The sequence below is a fragment of the Heloderma suspectum genome, chromosome 1 (genome assembly GCF_057233095.1).
Source record: "Heloderma suspectum isolate Gila_16-S chromosome 1, 16-S_ref, whole genome shotgun sequence".
NCBI lineage: Eukaryota > Metazoa > Chordata > Lepidosauria > Squamata > Helodermatidae > Heloderma > Heloderma suspectum.
The window spans coordinates 380615323-380632852 of NC_139458.1; the positions used below are offsets into that span (position 1 = coordinate 380615323).

General features: G+C 46.8%; 1 long non-coding RNA gene across 1 annotated transcript in view; it reads left to right on the forward strand.

Moving 5' to 3' along the window:
• The first annotated feature begins 16700 nt into the window (after positions 1 to 16700).
• Positions 16701 to 17530, forward strand: part of LOC146359933 (uncharacterized) — a 33647-nt gene continuing 32817 nt past the window's right edge. Inside the window, exon 1 of the long non-coding RNA XR_014786858.1 lies at positions 16701 to 16881. This is a non-coding gene — a long non-coding RNA (uncharacterized LOC146359933). The remainder of the gene's footprint in view (positions 16882 to 17530) is intronic.

Sequence of the window (17530 nt, forward strand, 5' to 3'; positions counted from 1 at the left end):
CCCATATATTATTGTAGTTATATTTACTGCTAATATCTACCATTGTCATGCTTGGATTTATGTACACCCTTAACGAGAATTTGACAGTACTAATGGAATACCATGTTCCATCGAACGAACCATAGCTCAGCAGTAGAGTGCATGCTTTACATGACTACAGTCCCATGGTCCATCTCTGGCATCTCTATGTCTCAGGAAGAAAGGGAAAGCCCTCTGGCTGAAGCCTTAGACTGAGAGTCACTGCCTGTCTGTGTCAGTGGAAGAGGCCAATGTAACACTTGTCTGATGTGGTCTCAGTTTTCAAGGGCCACAGAGCATATAGTATTCAGCAGGTGGGTCAGAGATGTGTCACTTTGCCCCACTTGCCACTTCACTTCTTCATTACAGGGGACAGCAGCACAAAATTAAACCAAAGCTGACTTGTAGGGGGGAGGGGGCAGGCAATAATGAGTGAAGGATGTGCTGGTCCAGCATCAGCATCCAGCATCCTGACAGGGCCCGTCGATGCTGTCACCTGCCCTGACCCCCAGGCTGCAGGTTCACTTGGCAGCAGATGGCTATCTTAATTTCCCACAATGCACCAGAGTAGCACTATGTCAGGGGCATTGTGGGAAATTACAATGGACGCCCACTGCCTCCAGGTAAACCCACAGCTGGGGGCCCATCAACATTGGAGGGGGCTCACCTGGGGGCACTTTGCCTCAGGCCCCCTCTAGTCTGTAGCTGGTCCTAAAGATGTGGACCATTCAAACAGAGCATTGCAGAGTTGTCTACCTAGATAACTCAAGTAAGCAAGTGAAGCCACACCCAAATTCTTTTGTTAAGTTACCTTCCAACTGTCTGTGATGAAAAGGACAATTTCATAGTTCACCATTCCAGTGCTCTCCACAGGGCCGGCCCAAGACATTTTGCTGTCTGAGGCAAAGGACAAGATGGCACACACACCCATTTCAGATACAGAAGCAAACTGGACTGGCAATGAAATTTTACTTTAAGACCGGTGACAGGACAGTGTCCTCCACTGCACCTGAAGGCAGCAGGCTAGTTTAGGCAGTGCAAGTCAGGCCATGTGGGACACACAGCTCTGTCCTCCAACAGAGGGGGTTCAGGAGAAATGGACACAGGGCTGCCACTGCTGCCTCCCAGGACTTGCTGCCTGAAGCAGTTGCCACACTCTATCTCATGGTGAGGCTGGCCCTAGCTCCCCAGGAATAGCACTGTGCCAGCACTGTTGTGTCAGCACCTGAGTTGGGTTCCTTCACAAATTGCCCTTTCACAATTGTCCCAAATTGTGCCATCTGCCTGAGCCATCTGCTCCTCACGCAAGAGACTCAGTGACTTGGCCTGTAAGTAGTTTCTGAATCTGGATTCTGCTTTCAATCACGCCATGCTCACACAGGTTCGTAAGGATTGCTTACTGGGGCCTTTTTGGTTCATTTGCTGCATTTGTGGTTGCCTGACTAAGAGCTTCCCACTACTACTGCCACCATCAAATTATTCTTCATCCAGCTACATTTCCCCAAAAGAGCCTGGAAAATATCTCCACAGCTAATTTGGCCCTTGGGTGTTGTTCCAGCATGCAACACAGACCTTTATTCTGGGTAGGGGGAGGGAGGCAGTGAAAATGAGATATATTTGCTAGGAGCTTCTACTGATTACCATATGGAATGCTATATGCATACCAGTAACCTTTATTAACCCTAGGTGGTTGGCCAGTGAGAGAGAATTTACAGTTGCTTCACTTAGCTCAGCTAAATGGAAAAGTAAAGAGAGTCCTGCAAGCAGGCACTCTTGCCAGCCACACAATGAAGCACTTTACTTGTAATGTTGCCTGGGACGTTCCTGAAATCCAAAGATGAATACGAATGCCATAGCAGAGTGCAGGGAGCCCATCTCAATACCAAGCTGGCTGAAGGCTCAGGATGTCCAGAGATAAACAGTATTTTAGCAGTGAGCCTGCTGTGGAAATGCACACATGGCATTTTGGTCGGGCGTACAATCTTCTCCCCTGGATCGAGTTCAAGAGAAACCTGTTCTTCCTGTCTGCAGCTGAGGGGGCTGATTGCCTGGCCCTGATTGCCTGGCCCTTGTGACAAACAGGAAGTCACTTTCCTCCTCCTCCTCCACCACCACACACCACTTCCTCCGAGCAGTTTTTCAAGGTATAAAAAAAGCACACACAATTGGCACCTCCATATGAACACTGCCCAGCCACAAGCACAGTGACAGTCTTGCACACTCCTGAGGCACTCACTTGGGACCACCACCATGTGTGAACCCACCCATATATACTTACCAATGACCCACGCAAACTTTCAAGTCCTAGAATGGCACCATGACACCAGGCTAGCTTTCATTTACAATGCTCAAAGAGCGAGAAAAGAATTAAGATGCATCTTTTCCACTGCCATAATCAGTCACGAGCGTGTTGGGCAGTGAGTGAAAGAGAAAAAACAGCCATGAGCAATATCTTTTGCATCCTTTTGCACAGGTGCATCAGGTGGGCAGACTAGGAACACCTGCTTTTCTTTGACCCATAATCTGGAATAGAGCTTCAGTTTTTAATCCGTTATCTTTCACCTGCACCTTACTTTTTATCTATCTTTCCCAACTACCCTGTTTATTTCATGGCACTCTTCCCCTGTGTCACATGGGACTGGGCTGTTCTGTGTCATGCCATCTTTGTGTCTTATGTGAGTTCTTTGTTTCCTTGTTTTTTTACCCCTCTCTCTCTCTATTTGTTTTAAGGAGAGGCTGTGGCTCAACAAAGTACACACTTCATGACCACAGTGTTGGCTGGCAGTAAGGAGTAAACTAAAGACCCCAGAGCATGGCTTATTGCACTTTGAGGAAGACAGCAGGTATCCTGAACGTCACTATAACAGACTCAAGTTCCCTTTGGTCAGTCACAGAAAGAGGCGTGTGTCACAAACTGACATGGAGTCTACGCAGACCAGTCCAACATTCAAAGGTTTCACTTGCTAATGCCTTTGTGTGCTATCCATAGCTGACTGCACCTTTGTGTGCTCTCCTAGACATATCCTATTGACTCTTCAGAAAAGCGATTTCCTCCTTTGGTTACACCTGAGCAACTTCTTTGCCCCTGATGGCATCACCGCAGCATTATACCAGGCATGTTAAACCAAGCTAAAGAGGAAGAAGGAGAGTGTCCACACCATCGTAATTCTCATTGCCTTAATTCTCATAGTTTCACTTCCCTTTTGGCCACATTGTCTTCATCATGAATGCCACCCAACGTAGAAATGCAACTGTACGAACATGGCTTCCTATCCTGCATCAAGTGTGTAACCCGTCACCATTTGGTGGCGTGTTTGTGCCCGCCTGAAACGGCAGATGCTATTCATGCTGCCACGATACACTTGCTTTTTGTTGTTGTTACAGAATCTGTACAAATACACCCATGTGCAAAAGTTTACAGATACAAAAATATATACTTTATGCCTGCCTGCCACTTCCAGATGTTTTTGCACTAAGGTTCCAGTCACACATCTCCTTACCGCATGTGCATTTCCTCTAAGATCTAATAATGGATCCTAATGTCATGGCTCTCATGCTGGATTTTTCATGCTAGCTGGTTTCCTCAAAAAGTATTATAAGATTATTTTTCATAAGCCTCGCATTGTGATAAGGGGCCAATTCACACTTTACTTGTGCTCTGGTATGGCTACCCAACCATGTTCATCTCGAGCTGCCAGGACTTTAACTTAACATAGGATAGCTAATTCTATTGTTTGGTGCTTTATTCAGGGCTGCAACAAGCAATGCGGTTTGCATCAAAAATGTTTGTGGCTTTGCCCCTTTAGTTGATGACTGGACTTTGCCCGGCCAAAGTGATTCAAATGTAGGTTGCAAAGAATTAGACCTCGGTCAGGCAGAGTGACGATGGTCAAAGCCATAAGATATTTCAGGATTGTGTTTTTGCTGCAAAAACCCTGCTTCTCCACCACATCAAATGTATGCTACTCGGCTTAATTTGAAGAGGCTTGATCAGTGATCCCTTCCCCATATGATGAAAACACCCACCAATATCAGGTATGACAAATCTTCAGAAGAACCATGATAGTTTCTTCAGATCTGTTCAGTTCCTGGCAGTAGCCACAAACTCCATAGATTATTCTGTTTTTAAAAACAAAACAAAACACACACAAAACCACCCTTCCAGATACTTAAGATGTGTCATGAGGGGAAGTTGCCAGCGAGCTGTAAAATATAACCTTAAATTTTCTTGTCATACAATGAAGGAAAGTTGGAGATATCAGCTGCTGGCTGGTGGTTTGCTTTTTTCTTTTATGACAGCTAAACAGCAGGAGGAACTAAGGATACAACCATTTTGCTGGATACACGCCCATTTTGCTCAATACTTCCTTTCTGTGGAATTGTGCTCTCATCTTCCACGTTGTATAGATAAAAGTACTGTAATAATCATGTGCAGCCCCAAGAAGGCAGCCTACGGCTATTCCCACATTTAAAGGAATGTAGAATCACTCCATAGGTACGATTTCAACTTTCAGACCTGTGTAATCACGCATACCATCAGTGAGTTGGCTGGCACCTACATGGTGTCAGGGGTGGTACGATGCAACGTCATCCGACACCATTCTATTCTTCACTAAAGCTGAACGGTTATTGTTTGTCTATAACTGGGGTGAAATTATAATTCTTAATTTTTAGGGGAGCAAATGCTCTTCCCTCAATCTCACATTTTAGGACGCTGTTGCTTGCCAGAAGCTTTTCAGTGGAACTTCACATCAGATTTTTTGCATCACAGTTTTAGAATTCTAGTTGCGTTTTAATGGATTTTCACCCAAATATGCATGATGAGTCTCTCACCATGGCAGAATGCCAGAGTGGCAAAAGGTAGCTGAGTTTTATGTTGGCAAAGCTCAACTGGAATTGTTAAGAGTGAAAGTGAAACTCCACCCAGGGTCTCAGAAGAATTGTTTTGGACTCCAGCTCCATAAAAAGCATCTGCTCCTCTATCTGTTATGAAGGAAACCTTATTTTTGTAATACGGAACAATATGATTAATGAGGCTATTTATGAAAAAAAATCGCAGTGATCTTTGACAAATAGAAGAATCAGAGTCTGAGGATGACTTTGACCAGAAAATCTCTATCATATGTATTGCAGTAATAGGTTCTAATAACTGTATTTAATCTGCTGCTGTTATTTTTGTATTTGGATAATGGTTTTATATATATTCTGAAGAACTGTTTCATGTTTTATTTATTTTATGGGAGTCACATTGGGAGGGATTTTCCCTGAATGTTGACATGAGGAATGCTGGGAGTTGTAGGACTTTTTTCTGTCTAAACATGCATAGGATTGTGCCATAAATGAATAATCTCCATACAAACTTTTTAATTTCACCAAAATTCAAAATTGGGAGGAGGAATCAAGGGGAATAAATACAAACTATCCTTCTATTTTTTTCCAAAATGGGAATACTTTCTGCCTCAAATATCCCAAATATAAAAGAAGATCAGACTGACCTTGGCATCTAACACAACCCAGAGCCTTTTTACCACCCCAGGTTGAATGCTGCTAACAACATCTTAACTACCACACCCTGGTCCCTCTCTGCTTTTTTGGCACACCTGGGGGCCAGTCCAGCCTTCCTGGCTTCCCTAGGTGGCCATGCCTCCTTGCACTGGCCTCACCCCGTTTCTCCTGTTTGGTGGCTTCCCAGCTTTTGTGCAGCTTTATCCCCATTCTTAAATGCTGACATGCCTCTCCTACAGCTCAGGTACTGACAGTAAGAGCTTTAAGCTCAGAAATGCTGGTATTTAAGGTAGTTTGGCCCTGCCCCATTTGCCTTTGGCTGTGCCTCTTTCACTTTTGGGATGTGGCCCCAAGAGCTTCTCCAAAATGAAATTCACCCCTCAGACAGGAAGAGGTTGAATAACCCTGTACTATAGCATAGTTCTCCAGCAACTGAGTTGAGAGATGTGGGAGTCGTTGTATGCTATATTGTATGCTATTGCCCAAGACACAAAAATGCTTGAAGCTGGACATACAGGTGATACCTGGCCAAATAACATAAATGTGAGTAATGAAGTCAGATTAAGCATTATAATAATCTAATTAATAATACATTTCATAACAATATGAGATAATTCCCTTTACTTTGTCTCCCCTGTCTATTTTTGAAATCGTAAGCCCTTTGGGATATGAGCCTGTCTTCTCATTCTTTATAAAGTGCATGAATATAGATGGTGAAGAGTTGGGTACATGTGATGCTGGGGTCACCCCAAGAGCCAGCAGATACACACAGGTCCGGGACAACACACAAAAAGCAGGGCTGGCCCCATCATTAGGCAGAGTGAGGCGACTACCTCAGGGAGCTTATTTGGGGTGTTGTAAAAGGGCAGCAAAACATTAGTTATTTAATTTTTTATTATTGTGTTTTTACTGCCAGGGATTTATGGGATTGTCTGCATGTTGCCAAAATAACTTGGCTGGCTTTGGGTGTTTTGGCGAACTGAGGCAGAAAATCCCACAAATGCTTCTCTCCCATCCCTCATAGTAAAACATAATAATAACCAAATGGTGCTCCCTGCCTGCTCTCCCCACCATTTGCTGCTCTGCCTCGGGCAGTGAAATGTCTGGGGCTGGCCCTGTCAGCTACCATGTTTATATATTTCATGCTCCCTCCATTCTTCTCTCACCCTTGCAGTTGCAACCTGCACATACAATAAAGAAGAGTAAAACTGGAATGTGATGAAGTGTTACTGATCCTTCTTGCTGATAATGCCATGCAGTTACTGCCTGCCCACTCCATACCTCTTGGCTCCAAGCTGGGTATGTGCCTCAGCCTGCTGCACGTATATGAAAAACACGGTATAATGCCAGTTTTAGCATCTCTGGTTGTTGTCAGTTAACATGTTGTTGCCATTTCAACCTCCCTGAAGTGATTGTGGAGAGTGCAGGCAGCAAATATTAATAGGAGCAGCATCCTGATGCAATGTAGCCCCTCCCTCCAGAGGGCATTCCTCCCACTGGACAGCTTCCCTCTCCTGTCTGATGAGCAGGGATGCAAGTGAACACCATGCATTGCAAGACGTACTTTCATTCCCAGGGCCCTTTGGGTGGAGGAGACATCAGGACGTAATGTTTGGATGCCCTGCGCAATTAAATGGAGCTCACTTCTATGAGATGTGGTTATGGTTGCCAGTAGAGCCCTATGCAGGCATTTGCCTGCTTGTTTGTAGGGCTGAAGTATGAAGGGGGATGTGGATGCACACGTAAGCCCCACCCCCAGCATCCCCACACACCCAATACCCAGTTACACCTTCATTTGTTGAGCGCGAACGTCTGAAGAGGGCTGTATAAGCACGTTCAGCCGAATGCATTGACAAGAGTTCCCGCAATTGTGAACCCTACCTCATCAGGGTTTCCAATCACAGGAACTCTGTAAACTCTTCAGACCTTCACACTCAACTTGTGAGGGTCTACCCAGAAGCTGGGGGCAGGGCTTACGTGTGCAGCCATGGCCCCCTATACACTTTAGCCCTACATGAGAGCAGCCGAACGCTTGCACAGGGTTCAGATTGCAGGTCTTTTTTAAAAAAATGGCACATAAAGCTAACTTATATAGGAGGAACAGGCAACTTGCGGCCCTCCAGCTCTTTGGGCCTACAACTCCCATCATCCCACATCATTGGCTATGCTGGCTAGGGACTGATGCGAGTTGTAGGCCAAAACATCTGGAGGGCCACAAGGTGCCCATCCCTAGTATGTAGCAGTCCCTGTTATGGCCATTGGCCATGCTGGCTGGGAATAATGGGAGTTGCAATCCAACATATCTGAAAGGCACCACATCTGGAGGGAAAGCTGGGGGGCTTCTCCATGACAACAGAAGGAGACGGAAGGAGAAGCCAATCATGGCTTACCCAGGTTTTTCAAGGAGCCAGCATTGGTCCATGCAGGGCTCCATAAGCAAGTATATCGCACCATTAAAATGGCTTCACAGAACATACTTCGGGGGGGGGGGGGGAGTGAACGTCATCTGACTGCCAGGGGCTGCTCAATCAATAAGAGAGTCTCACCCCCCCCCCATCCAGGCTCTCCACCCCTTTCTCCTTTGGTTAAATCCTGGGAAGTTTCCTCCCCTGTCTTTAGGGAAATAGTGCTTTAAAATGTGCTATTTCAATGCAGGGGGATCTCTGTAAATTCTGATGTGTGCATTCAGGGGACAAGCCTCATTGACCACAATGGGAGTTACTTCTAAGTAGACACTAATTGGTTTGTGCTGGGAAACAGGGGGACAGGAACAATCTCCTTCTCTCTCCCCCCGCCCCATTACTTCCTTCCTTAAATAAACAATCATTAGAGGAACATAGTAATCTTGCTGCCCTGCTGAGGTCAATTGAAGTTTTGAAGCTTTGAAGCTTTGACATTAAGGCTCTCTAAATGCATTTTTTCCATTCATGGGAATCTCAGTAACTTCAGGAGTGCGCATTTTGGGAACAAGCCTCACTGACTACAATGGGAGATACTTCTGAGTAGACACACATATGTTTGTCCTTGGGAAAGAAAGGGATGGGAAAAAGAGGGGAAACCAGCCCCCTTTCTAACCCTAACAACCATATATCCCAATATATCCCTATATGTCATATATCCCTAACAACCTCCAAACACAGCCAGCTCAGAGTAAATCACTCATGGAGACACCCCCCTGGTCTACTCCAACTGGCAGCAGCTCTCCAACACCAGGGATGGAACCTGGGGTCTTCAGCATGCAAATCATGAAAAGCTCTCCCACTCCACTGTACCTTTCCCTTTATCCTATGTACCTGGTGCCCTCCAGATGCTTTATACTTCAACTCCCATCAGCCCTGACCAGCATGCCCAATGCTCAGGGATGCTGGGAGTTGTAGGCCAAAACATCTGGAGGGCATGAGGTTGGGGGAAGCTCGTTCTCTGAGAGCTGATCCTCAAGTAGCCAAACCAGCACAATCCACACAAGGGAGGGGAGGGATTTGCAGGCTCAGTGGAACCCTGCACTTTACGGAAGTACTAAGCATCTTTATGGGGGGATACCCTAAGGAGGAGGGACCCTAAAAACAGCTCGGTGAGTATTGAGCATGCTCAGTCAGCACGGAATGCTGACTGATGAAGGAGGGACAGGAAACCAAAGAGGAGGAACATAATGGAGTTTCCTGGAAGACAGAATGGCTGGCTGGCTGGCTGGCTGGCTGACTGGCTGGCTGGCTGGCTGTTGAAAGCTTGAGGAAAACACTCCACACTGCAGTATTTTGTTGCAGGTCCTAGCTGTGGCATTCTAGGAACAAACAGGGCACAGCTATCCCCTGCCTGGGAGTGGGAGCGTCCTAGGATCATTTGTCTGGCTACTGATGGAGACAGAGTACTGGATTAGATGGAACTTTAGTCCTATCCAGCAAGGCAGTTCCTAAGTTGACGTTGTGGAAAGCATGTTTGCCTTTCACTGAATGATCAGTGGTCGCATACCTGTGCCAGATACAGGATTTGGAAGCCCTTCAGGCAAAGCACTTCAGTAAATTCCCTGAGGCAAAGCATGTAAACAGAGAATTCACTCACACTGCCTCAAATCATCTCGAGTGCCCCATGCAATGGAATTAGAAGTGGGTCTTTTGCCACTCTTCAGGGCCCTGCAAAATGCCCAGCCTTCACAACCTCTGGAGCTGGCCATCAAGTAGGCAGGTATGACTCACTGAACACTCCATACAGCTTCCATGACATGGGTGCTCCAAGTCCAAAACTAGTTAGTCACAGTCAAGGGTTAGAATGGCATTGGGCACAGCAGAGAACAAGCCATTGGTAACATTAACAGAGAAGCCAGGACACAGCTGTACTTCCTAGGTTCAACCTTTCAGACTCTTCCTCTGTTTCAGATTGGCATGTTATTGCCTGAAGCTATCAAGATCCTGACTCGTCAGCTCATTCTCAGGGTCAAAAAACTATTGAATGTGTGTTGGGGGGCAGGGAGAGAGAGAGGGGGGGGGAGATTACTTAAATCAGCCACTTATGGGATATTATGTAGCTCAGTTCTCTGCACATTCACAGCACCTCCCACAGACAGCCTAACAGTGTGTGTGGGGCTGCCAGAATAGGGCCAGGGCTTTAGGGCACTCCTCCTGCTTCTCATGGCTTTGTCTGTGATCACTCCACATTTCTCTGGTACGTCATTGGCCACTGGGAGCTGATACCATTGCAGTGTCATTCAGATCGTTCACTTGCAGGTTGCTAGAGTATAATGTATAATGCTGTGCCTGCGCGCCTGGGCTGCTCATAATATGCGCTAGTCCCTCCCCCCACCCCCCGCTTTTCTTTTCATCTGCCGTCCAAGCTTGCCAGAAGATCTTGGATCACAGAGCCAAGTACGCTGTTTCACAGAGGACTCTGAAGAACTAAAAACAGTGAATAAAAGCAAGATGTATTTCTCTTAAGGCATTCTGTGTGTGTGTACGTGCGTGCATGTGTGCATGCATGCATACATATATATAGTTTTATACATGATGCAGAATTCAAAGATAGTAACGATCAAGAGGGGAGATTACTGAGTGAAGATAATACATCGCATGTAACGCTTCCAGGTCTTTCCTGATGTCTAAAAAATGTGAATTTTTAGTGCCAGTAGGGCAATATCTTGTCCCTGCGCAATGGATCAGAGTGGGTAGTTTTGCTGGGGCGGGGGGGATAGACTTGATGTGGGGACAGACTTCTCCCTCCAGTTTTTAATATTGTTTTCAAAAAGGCGATTGGCATTCCAGTACCTGAAAGGGGAGCCAGCAGTCTAGGGGTGTTTCCAGACAGAGGATTCCTAGTGCTACTCATTAGAAGGCATTTGGATGGCTTTAAAGGGGTATTGGAAAAATTCCTGGAGGAGAAGGCTATCACTGGCTACTAGCCCTGACGATGGCTATATGGCTATCAATGGCTACTAGTCTTGATGGCTGTGTGCTGCCTCCAGTACCAGAGGCAGTGAGCCTGTGTACACCAGTTGCTGCGGAACATGGTGGGAGGATGCTGTTGTGCTCATGCCCTGCCTGTGGGTTTCACATGGGCAGCTGGTTGGCCACTGTGTGAACAGAATGCTGGACTAGATGGACCCTTGGTCTAATCCAGCATGGCTCTTCCTATGTTCTTATTGTGACCAATTGCATCTTTTGTTTCTTAAGGAATTTTCTGCAGTAAGAGAAAGGACTGAAAAAGTGGTGAGAAAACACAGGAGGGTTACAAGTTGAAGGTGATGCCATCTGGACACACACTCACGGACACACCCCTGTAAAATTCTGTGAATGAGGCACATTGATGGTACAATAAAAGCCTCATCTGGAAGCGCCCTAGAAGCAAAGAACTAAAGTAGCAAAGTGTTGCTGGCAGGAAAGGGAAGCTTTGCTTATGCTCATCAAAAGGTGTGGTGTTTTGTATTTTCAGTTTCAAAATGCTACGTGAGCACTTACATGCTGGAGAAGTAGGGATGTACGAAACCACTTACCTGTTTCATAAGTGGCATCTGCAGGGGGGGAGGTCCTCCGTCCCTCCCCCCGGAATCCTCCCCGGCCGGCTCTGCTCTGCGGCGACTCCACAGAGCCGCCAGCTGGGTGCATCCACACCCGGACATCCGGCTGTGGCAGGTCTGCAGGTGCAAATGGTGGCTGGCGTAGCGGCTACCATTTGCAGCCACAGCCTGGCAGCAGCCAGAGCTGCTGCCGCCACCAGAGCCACCACCACCGGAACCGGAGCCAGGTAGGCTTTAGGTAAAACCACAGTGGCCTTAGGTAAAACCACAGTTCTTTCTGCCTCAGCTTCTCACCTGCAATATGGAGATACTGCTCTCCCTTACAGGCTTATTGTAAGCACTGGTGAGATAATGTATGTGTAGTGCTTAAAATGCCACCTGAAGTGTGCTGTATAAACAACACTAAGTGCTAACTAGCAGTGATCATTTCATTTGTAAAGGACAAAGGCATTGGGCTTTTCTACACAAGGCATTTATCATGTGCTCATCATTCTCTACTCACGTTTGTTTACAGGTTCTTTAAGGACGATGTGACCCTCCAGTTTCACTTCTGTGTCTAACCAGCACTTGTGGTGATTTTTTTTTTTTTTTAGAGCAAGGAAAATGTGTGCTTTAGTTGCGAAAGAAAACACAATTTCCTCTTGCGTATATTTGCAATATTCCGCTATACCACAGTGCCACCTAGAGGTTATGCAGCAGAAAAGTAGGGGGGGAAAGAAACACTCCTTGTGTAGTGCTCGGATCTCACTTTTGCAAGAAAACCAAAAGTAGATACAACAGATTACCAGCCAATTAACAGGCTCATGTAGAAAAGTTCTAACAGTCTTCAAAACACATGTGCTTGGAAGTAAGTTCGATTTAAATCAGTGGGATTTTTTCCCAAGTAAACCTGTTTAGGATTGGCGGGTATGTCACAAACCACTTAAGAACTACCTAAACAATTGGTTCACTTTTGTGGAGCCACAGTAACATAACATTTGGCATGCAGGACTGTATTTACTAGTTCTGCATGTTAGTTAGGATCCACTAGCCTATGTGGGAAATGCATAGGTACAAACATGTTTTACAAAGAGAGAAAGCAGCAATACAATACCAAACAGCAAAATGGGTACAGCAGCCCTGCTATCCCATCACCACAAAGTCCACAAATGTTTGTATCGGTGTGTAAACTAAATCTTGCCATAGAACATCTGATCATAATGATCTACCACTGGGTCTCCAAAATTGCACATTTCTGATTAACAATATAAGACATGCAGTTAAATATACTACCGATACAGTCCAGGATCAAAACATACTGGTGGTGTCATGGGTTACATTACATTGTCTTACAGAATGGGGAAGCTGAGGTTTACCCCTTGACTTCAGTGGAGTTCCCTGTGCCTTGCTTTTCCTGGCTATTATAAAAGCTGTCTCACTGGAAGGACAAATCCGTGAGCTCATAAAGATTTTTCAGAGCGGAAACATTTCCTTTTTGGAACAGATCGGATCACACCAGATATCAAGTGTTTCAAAGAGAGAAACCCCAGGAGTTCCCTAGAAAGATCTACATCCCCCATTTCAAATGGCAATGGGTCACACCAGCAATTTACTACAGTTCAGCAACTAACTCAAATGTCCTTTAAAGCAATTTATTAATTTGCAGCATGGCTCATTGGCTTCAGGGATGGTTTTCTTTTTCTCCACAGGAAAAATGTATTCAGCTCAATTTTTTAGTCTATCCCCTGTCACATTACTATCTATAGCAGATTGCCTCTAAGAAAACAGTTTAAAGGACAAAATCATATTATAACCATCTAAGTATTATTCTCATTTCCACTTCTACAAATCTATTTTATGCTCATTCAAATGAGGGGGGCTTATTCAAAAAAATTATCACATTTATATTCTGCACCAAGGGTGAGCAACCTGTTTGGCACTGTGGAAGGAGGAGGAAAGACATATAAATCTTGCATAAACTGGATCAGTGCAGCTAGTTTGCAGGTTTAGAGTTTAAGTTTGTATAATTAATATAATTTACATGACATATTGAACTTAGCTAAGAGATATATTACATTATTCTTACAATATTTGTCTGAAATTTATACTTTAAGTATGAAGATTATGGAACAGTGCGGGGCCGGGGGGGAATGCACATACAGCTATGGGGTGCAATACAGAACCACTAAAATTGTTTAACATTTGCAGTTGACTTCAGTGGAATGTAGCTGATACCTTTAGCAAAAATGTGATAATAGGGGTCAGTGACTGACAGACTGGGCCAAATCCAGTCATCTGAGGGGTATCACCTGGTCCTCCAGTTCCCAACCCAGAGATGAAAGAAGGGTGTGGAGGAGAAAGCAGCTATATGACAACAGTTTTGTCCAGAGCCAAATCATAGTGCCATAATGCCCTTGATACACCACCATTTCTACTATTACTTCCTCAAACATTGCTCCACTTATGAGATGTTTTTAAACAAAAGCTGCAATAATCAGAATGCTAACTGAACCATTCACATCAAATTATCAGTGAGCTATATGTTGCCCTCTCCTCACCCCTTTGTTCTACACCAGCATAGTATGGTGTAGTAGTTAAGAGTACGACACTAGGACCAGGGAAACCCAGGTCCAAACTCCAACTCAGCCATGAAGCTCACTGGGTGACCTTGGGCCAGTCACTAGCTCTCAGCTTAACCTATCCTGCAGGGTTGTTGTGAAAATAAAAAGGGTGGGGGAAAACCTTTGGATTTGATAGTCGCCCTGAGAGCACATTTGCTAAAGGCCAGGATAAAAATAGCTTTAATAAATAAATAAACAGCTTGCCATAACCATTTTTAAACTCAAAAGAATCTGCCACTGGATGATTCAGCAAGGTGTTTCCCCAATTTTTAAAAAACTATTTTTTGTTCTTTGAAGTAGACCTAATGCTGTCTTGTATCATATTTTTTTTAAGCACCCCTTCAGTTGCCAGATCATAAATCTCAAAAATGAGTGCCGTTGTAGAGCTGCAGTGTGTATATCGTATGAAATTCTGTGCTGATGTCATATCCTGAAATAACATATTTTAAAATCAGAGCCATCTGGCAATTCTGGTAAGAAGACTTTCCAGTTCCCGCAAACTGAATGCCATGCTGTATCCAGAAGCATTCTCCACAGTATATTTATTTAGTCACATTGTAAAAACATTTCCAGCAGATGTGACCATGGCCACTTTAGTCTGTTTACATGCTCCAGGTACATTGAAAAATCCTACAGAAATGATTATATGTATCTGATGAGGTGGACTATATACATAACTTGTTCACCTTTAAGGTGCCACAATGGAGTTCGGAAACAGTACTTCTCTGAATGTCAGCTGCTGAGGGGCAACATCAGTTGGGGGGCGATGGCTTTTATGACTCACATGTGAGTGTCTGATAAGCATCTGGCCAGGGCCAGCGTCAAGGGTAGGCATGCCTGGGCACCTGCCAAGGGCCCACACCCCAAGAGTGGCCCACTGACAAGAACCAAGAGTGTTGGACTGGGACTTGGGAGATCCGGGTTCTAGTCCCCACTCGGCCGTGGAAGATCACTGGGTGACTTTGGGCCAGTCACACACTCTCAGCCCAACCCACCTCACAGGGTTGTTGTTGTGAGGATAAAATGGAGAGGAGGAGGATAATGTAAGCCGCCTTGGGTTCCTTGCAAGAGGAAAAAAGGCGGGGTACAAATGCAATAAATAAATAAAATAAATAAAATTGCTCCTCCTCCTCCTCACCATTGCAACCTGCTTGTTCACCCACTTCTCGCTCTGACCCAGACAAGGGCGGTGGTGAGATGGAGAAGTTGATGCCACGGCCTACTTGCTCACTGGCTCTCTGCCTGTCAAGCAAGCAAGAGGTAGCAATGAGAAAGGGGATGAGGAGCACCAACAGCTGGTGACAATGGCAGTGTAGAATCAAGGGGGGGGCATTGAGGGTATCTTGCCCAAGGTCCCTCAAAAAACTAGAACTGGCACTACGTCTGGCTTACCGTTGTGGGAAACAGGACACTGGAATAGATAGACCTTTGGTCTAATCCAGCAAGGCTCTCCTGATACTGACTGAAACGGGGAGGGAGGAGAAGGGAACTGCCCTCTTGCCTCCCTGTGAGTTATCAGAGTAATTCTAGGCACGTCTCAGGGCTGGCCCTACCATTAGGCAGTCTGAGGTAGCCAGCACAGGCAGGTGATTTGTAGTGTCATGAAAGGGCAGCAAATGGTTAAGTTATTTAGGGTGCAATCCTATGCATGTTTAGAGAGAGAAAAGTCCTACAACCCCCAGCATGCCCCAGCCATAATAGCTGGCTGAGGCATGCTGGGAGTTGTAGGACCTTTTTCTCTCTAAACATGCATAGGATTGTGCCCTTGATTATTGTTCTGTTTTTACTGGGGGGGGGGGGAGAGATGTTTGTGGGATTTTCTGCCTCAGGTGCCAAAATAACTTTACTGGCCTTGAATACTATGAGTACTTTGACTTGGGATGCGGGGCAGGGGGGGGGCCTGGCACATATATTTAGAAGTAATCCCCACTGAGTTCAGTGGGACTTACTTCCAAGTATGGATTGCTGCCTAAAGGAGATTATTAAGAAATGGCTAACAATCCACTCTAGAGGAGGGGTGGGAAGAAAGTAGATCTCCAGATGTTTGGGACTTGAACTTCCAGCATTCCTGACCATTGGCCATGCTGGCAGGGGCTTCTGGGGGTTGAAGTCCCCCACATCTGGAGGTCTACCTTCTGTCCATGCCTGCTCTAGAGTATAGAGACATGTCTTAGAAATTAAGCAATAAGCCAGCCTTCTCCCACCGGGCGCCGCCCAGATGTGTTGGCCTGCGACTCCCATCATCCCCAGCCAGCTGGAGATGATGGGAGTTGCGGGCCAACACATCTGGGGGGCGCCCCGGTGGGAGAAGGCTGCAATAAGCCACTGCTCCTTTGTGTCGTTCCGTCTCGCCCCACCTGCGACGCTTCTTCGTTCCTGCTCGGCAACAGGGAGGGGAGAGAAAAGTGAAATGACCGCCAAAGTTTGGCGGTCACCTCCCCGCCCTCCCCCGTCAATGGTCGTCTGATTAAGCCGCCCAACGCGCCACTGAACAAAAAGACCAAGGGCGGATGCGGGGGGGGGGGGGGGAGGAGCCTCGGCGGCTTGGAGCCCTGGGCGGTGCGTCGGCAATTGAAAAGGGGGGAAGGAAAAAGGGAGAAGGGGGGGAGCCCACCACACGCGACGCGGTAGTTTCCATGCGCGGCTGCGAGGAGGAGGAGGAGACCGCCTCCATTCGCTACGTGCAGAGTGGAGAGTCCGCACTGGCAGCCGGCGGAGTCGAGGAGAGAGGGAGTCTGTCTGTCTGTCTCCCAGGTGGGCGGGAGGAGGGGGAGGAGGGGCGGCCCGGGCGGGAAGCAGCTGCTGCTGCTGCTCCGGGGAAGCTGCCGCCGCCGCTCCGCCGCACAAGCCGGGCTTGGAAGGCAGGTGGCGAGCGCGCCTCGCGGCCCCTGCCGGAACCAGAACGCCGCCGAAGGCTGCAGGCAGCCTCGCGCTGCCAGACCTCCTGCGTCTTTGCAGGGCCGCGACCTGTTGTTATCATTTCAGGACACCGCGCGGGGGGGAGAGGGGGGCGTTCCTTGGCCCTGTCTGCCGAATATGATATTATGCGCGGGGGAAAGGCGGGCCGCGGATGAAGCGGGGCTTTCTTAGCTTATGATGATTATCCTCCGGTACTTGCGGCACTTCCTCCAGAGGAAACACACATCACCGCCGCCGGCAGACACGGCATTTCTGTGCCCAAGTTCCCCCCCCCCCCCCACACACACACACAGTGGAGGCTGGTGGCTCCGATTTTGGTGGCCTCGATAGCTCTAAAGGAGCTATCGAAGGTGCTGAACCCTCTCCCCGAAGCAGGTGCAGCACCTTGGATAGCTCCTTCAGAGTTCTGGCTGGTCCTGACTGAAACCCAGAGTGGACTCCCGGCCCCACCAAAATCGGAGCCGCCCGCCTCCACTGCGCACAC